At 36.7% G+C, this 6,000-nt stretch overlaps 1 long non-coding RNA gene across 1 annotated transcript; it reads left to right on the plus strand.

Annotated features, from left to right (window-relative positions):
• Positions 1–3,327: 3,327 nt before the first annotated feature.
• On the plus strand, positions 3,328–5,058 carry LOC146648760 (uncharacterized). Its single transcript, XR_014908582.1, has 3 exons — positions 3,328–3,467; positions 4,370–4,462; positions 4,593–5,058. It is a non-coding gene; the product is annotated as an uncharacterized LOC146648760 (long non-coding RNA).
• The last annotated feature ends 942 nt before the right edge of the window (positions 5,059–6,000 follow it).

Consider the following 6,000-nt stretch of genomic DNA (forward strand, 5'->3'; position numbering starts at 1 on the left):
ACATAAGAAACGATTTGCTTAGCACTTTTCTAGTCCTACTGAAAAGTGAGCACCAAGGCCACATTTAACCGTGCAAACATACAGTGTTTTGTTTTATACTTTCTAGGTATTTTTTCTACCTCACATCCATAGCCAATTTAGAATGGCCTAACTTGTCTTTGGACTATGGGAAATAGCCAGAGAATGCAGAGGTCATCCACAGAGCCACAGGGAGAACTTGCAAACTCCACATAGGTGCACTATTGTGCTGGTTACACAAGCCACTTATAAAATAAGACTGGAAGTAACAACAAAGAGAGGGACATAGGTAAAGACAGGGAAGATAACAGGACTTGGAAAAAAAAAAAGAATAAGAAACACCAGCAATTAGCCAAGGAGAAAACATGCCACAGAGAAGCCAACATGCATGAAACTGTGGAGCACGTTTTTACAACGCTGTGATTGCAGCCATTCCCCAGCTCTCTGTGAATGGGACTCATGGCCATTGATCAGTGGTTGTTGATCAATGGTCATGAGAATTTGCACAATTATGATTAAGGAACTGACCTCCCAGCCCATTGTTCCTTCAGTGGGCTGGTTTCAGTCATTATGCAAATGTCCTGTTTATAAGATTGAAACCTGCAGTCAGCTGAGACTGAAGACGTCACCTGATGATGACGAAACGTTTCTCCCACAAAACGCTACGTCCAGATGAACAGAATCAACTTTTGGAGATGTAGAGCACATTGCATAAACAAGTAGTGTTGTGAAGCCTGCTTTAAAAATGTAACAGGTCATAGTATACCACCCCATAAAAATATTTAAATTAACTTTTAATATTTGATTACTTTTGAATTTTGAATGTAAGACTTGAAAGTGAACAGTAAAGCAGATGTGTCCTCTAAATTCAGGACATATTTACCAATGTAAACAAGCTGTATTGTCTACACATCGTCATGCTAGGTCAGCTTTCTGAATTCACAAGGATACTGACTTTATATAGCACAGTACCTGAGAACTGATCCATGAAATTTGGTGGCAATTCTTGAAATTTTTATATTTTTCCATTTTCAAAATAGTGCAGGGAGTTAGTCCGCAAATGTGAAGGCTTTGGAAACAGCATTTAACCCCTTAATGGAATCTAACAGTGGCATCAACATGATTCATGAGAAGAACATACTGATTAAATGTTTGCATTCAGGGCTGGAGTCCAGTATGTTACATTCCTATCAGAAGAAATGAAACCAGCTGCATATCAATGGTGCATATTTGAAATGTTATGCTGTAAAATCTGCCAACAGCAGCCGGGCCAAGTCATCTGCTATGTAATCCTCTATACACACAGTACACATAGGATTATTTCGCAGAGTTAATTGGTATTTTGCAGAAAACAAACACTTATAGCATCACTGAGCACACACTGTAGACAGGAGAATAAGTTCTTGTTAAACCCAACTACTACATGCATAGTCTGCAGTGAATAACAATTAACACAGAACGGTGGGTGCCGCATTAGTGTGAATACGCTGAGGTGGAAGAGCAACTGTCCTCTGTTTAAAAGGCAGCTTTAAGTAAGGTGCCAGGTGTTTTATAATTAGAGAGTCAATAGAACCAATCTCTCAAAATGCAAAGATAACTGCCTTCATCCTTACTGATATATGTGAATTGACGAGCATTTAAATATAAAAAGACACTGCTCAAAGACAATGGTTTCACACTTTCTAATAAAGCTAATAATATTAGCTATAATAATAATGCCCATACATTTACTCATTTCTTCCACAGCTATAAAGTTATCAGTCATTTCAAATAAACCTACAAACAAAGCTCCCACATGGAAATAACAGCAAACCAAGCTTTAGTCTTTTAAACTGAAAAACAGCAGACATGTCCTCTCTGGGTCTCAAGTTATTTTTCCTTTGTTCTACATCAGTTTTTACCGTTCTTAAATCTAGCAAAGGAGGAGGGCGAGGAGGCCTTGCTGGTGTTAACACACAGTTATGCTTCCTAACTAGCTGGTGTTATCGTGGCATTATCAAGCCCACAGCCCATTTTGTCTGTTTCACGAATGATTGTGCCACAATGTTTGACTTTTTTTTATTATCTTTGTCACATCATTAGAACGACACTGAACTGCCAAAGTGTACCCCGCCTCTTGCTCAGTGATAGTTGGGATAGGCGCTCTGCCCATTGATCACAATTCATCTAAAAACAGAGAACTTTGAGAACCTTTCTTGGTGCAGTATTCCAGGGCACTGGATTAATGCAGTGCTTCAACCAGCAGTAAAAGCTAAAGCCTGGTTCTATGTTAGAACATTTCTTAACATCAAAGAAACACTGTTAATGAATTAAATGTTGTCTTAAATAACTCTCAAGCACTTCATGGTAGATCAAACCCTAACGCCATTCCCTCCTCGAGCAAATGGAGTAAAAAAGCTGGCACTGGATCAAAATTGACAGGCAGTCTTCTCTAATGCTGCGAATCATAAATTACAGCCCTGCTACTGAACGTCAAGGTTAATTCCCTCACCCAGTGTGATGAAATGATTCCACATGACACCTTCAATTGATGCTTTTGGAGGCCTGCCCACCAGAGGAGATCCCTGTCACACAGGCTTTTAATAAAGGACATAAAGGAAAACGAAAGTGGCATGACAATAGTAACCATGAAAATGACTTCATTCTTGTATAATTCACTGCAGCACTGCCTTCTTTTGTTAATAATTATTCTTTTTGGTGGTGACTGAGAAATAGACATTGAACAAAGTAAAAATGATAAAACTCTTCTTTCTGTCTCTCAGAACATTCAAAATTCTTCATCGAGACAATGAAAATATGTATAGAGTTTGCACAGCCAAGCTATGATTTTTGCTGCAGATACATAATAAGTCTGGTACATAGCCATCTGTCAAGATTAAGTACCAATCAGCACCACTGGTTCAAATGCCCTTCTTAACACTCACCATCCTCACACTACCATCCCTCCTCTTACCTACCCTTTCTTCTCTCACCTCCCTCCTACTACCCAGTGTGTTTTGTTTCTGTGCCCAAATGTTTGGAACACATAAAAAACAACAATAGCAAGTCTACAAGAGTGGTGTGGTTTTTTAACTCCCAAATATGAATATGAACTTTAAATTCATACACTCTAAGAAATGACACACTGATGTTGGTAGCATTATGTAAATGCTTCATGTTAAAACTAATGCCACCAATTGATTTTTAACTTTAAACACAAGTATGTTGTTTTGAATTTAATTAACAACATAATATTTCAATACAACAAGATGCAGTAAATTAAATCCAATGTAAAAAGTTCATTTAAAATGAAGAGCACTTTAATTTAAAGAGGATTGTCCTAATAGGCTCTCCGTACTTCTGAGTTTGCACATGTGCAGTGTGGAAGTTTGATCATCCGCCATTTTCAACTGAGACTTGCATATGCTTAGCATCCTGGATAGAATCCATCGCCATCTGAGGATTATTTGGTAAGTTCAACAATTTAAGGATGACAAATTTGATTAATGTATACTAACTGATACACATCTGACACTTTCGGGAATACTTTTGCATTTTTTTTAAACAAATGATGCCTGGCAAACTCTAGCTTGTATACCTCTCTCACATGTTAGAAGTATGAAAACATTTAACAAATATTGTTGAACCTGCTTCGGTGTAATTTTCCAAAATCTTTTGCGATTCTTGTTAAGATGAGACTTGCCTACTAAGACCGACAGTTTTAAAATTACTCCCATCTACCGCACCTGCTCCCTGACATCAGTAATGACCACTGGGAGCGCCAGCGATCCTGTAGTTTGAAGAATGAAATGAATGTGTAGTGTATTTTAGAAATGTGCATCAATTAAGTTGCTACATTGTTTGAAAGAATTCGACTCCATGTTGATTTCTGGTTTAGTGTCAGAAATCTTCACTGAAGAAGCTTCACTTTTCTTTCCAAGCTCCTTAGACTACGATGACCTGGATGACTGTGAACTTTCACAGACTTATTGTTATCCACAAAATGTCATGATAGGATTTTAAGTCCATATTGCCCAGTTCTAATCTTCTATTTAATTTTAATATTTTTAGGGGCACAATTATTAAATATATTGTTGAACAATCTAGAATTGATTAAAGCAAAAATGAAAGCTTTCACGTAATGTCAAAATTGAAAAGCTTCGATTTTTGGGTTCATATATTTGTTAATCTGACACAGAGGAGTCAGTGCCTTACCAATCATGAACCTCACTGCACATCACTGATGTGAGTTATGAAACATTGCTTAATCACATATCTGCTATGTGTTAATATTTTTGACTTTGTTTTGTAAAAAGGTTGAAAGGAACCAAAATAGGAAACTTCTCTCATATTGAGTTCTTATCTCCACCAGAATCCCAGCGTTGATGTTTGACAGGAATGCATTCTGAAAGCTGTCTGTGTCTACTTAAATGAAAAGCCAGATGACCTGTTCAAGGAATTCTTGGTAAGTTAAAAAAGGAAAACGATCAGTTATTTTCCTTTTTTAAATTTGGGATTGGAAATGGAAGGTGGACTTACTTGTCCATATGTATATGTACGCAATTAACTTATCTTTTTTTAATTTTTATTTAAAGGATGTGGATCTTGGTGCAAGCAGAGAAACAGAGCAGCTGACTTTGGGAGTCTATGTTGTCAGACATGAGAGCAAACTCTGCAGATACACCTGAGGACATTGGTGTCATCATAGAAGGATGCACTGTGCTGCAAGCTCTTAGTGATGTGGCAAAGGGTTGTGCCCTCCTGCTTGGACTAATCTATAGTCTAAATCTGAGCTACCCAAAGCACCTGAAATACACATTTGAATTTCTTCAGAAGGTGCTGATGGAGTTGGATGGGAACAACCTATCCATGAAGGTGCAGGTTCTGAAAAACAAACTTCTTGAGTGAAACAGCCTGCAGTGAACTATAGAGGACACTGAACTTTAAGGTTCTCGAACCCTTCTCCTTGCACTTCATAAACTGTTCAGTTTGAATTGCCACAAGAACTTCTGCAAGGCCTTTCACTTTTCTGCGTTCTTTGTTCTTGAACCTTTACCAACATCCAACTACACTGAAAAAGACTGCTCCTAACTTTGGACTTCAGTTTAAGTTTTGAAGCAAAGGTTATTTTTCTAAATATGGACAAAAATGACACAAAAGTAATTTCTACCTGCTGTTTGCAGGGCTGTATTGTGGGCTTTTCATTGTAGCCCAATCAAGTTTAAATTAAGTCATGTTAATGTTAAAAATGTTGGAATCACAACACTTTCCAGTTTTAATCATTTCAGTTTAACATGACATTCTGTATCTTGTCTTCCTGCACCTAAAATGCACTTGAATATATGTAAAGATTGTTTGGGGAAAAAGATCTAGAAGCATTTGAATTGCTCAAAGTGTGCTTCAACAAGTTTTACACAAAGTGTTATTAAAGTTAGGTTAACTGAATAAACTTGTGTTCGATTTATTTAATTTACAAACTTAAATAGACTAAGTTGCAATTCTGTTAAAGTGATTTAATCCTATAGTTTCAGTAGAGCGTGTTTTGGGTGAGTAGATTTATCAGATTTACTTAAAATTTGTTGTTCAAATTAAATATATCATACATTTTATATTTCACTAACCCAGTTGTGTGGAACCGGTTGACATAACTGGGTGGAGTAAATACAACATGTTATTTCTCAAAGTAAGTACAGCTTGTTTTGGTTGAGTAGGTTTTATTTAGTCTTCTCAATTTAAATCAACAAGGTTAGTTATATCAACATTATGATATTCAGCTAATACAACATGATTCTTTTGATTTGCATTTAATTATCCAAATCTTATCAGATGTACTTAAAATTTCTTGTTCAAATTAAATGTATCATACATTGTATATTTCACTAACCCAGTTGTGTGGAACCGGTTGACATAACTGGGTGGAGTAAATACAACATTTTATTTCTTAGAGTGTACCATCACTGAATGTTTTGTGGCAAACAAGTAGCACAAAATCTCCTTTTCTCC

The sequence above is a fragment of the Rhamphochromis longiceps genome, linkage group LG18, assembly GCF_057381845.1.
Source record: "Rhamphochromis longiceps isolate RC_006_pf linkage group LG18, R_longiceps_female_GT1.1, whole genome shotgun sequence".
NCBI lineage: Eukaryota > Metazoa > Chordata > Actinopteri > Cichliformes > Cichlidae > Rhamphochromis > Rhamphochromis longiceps.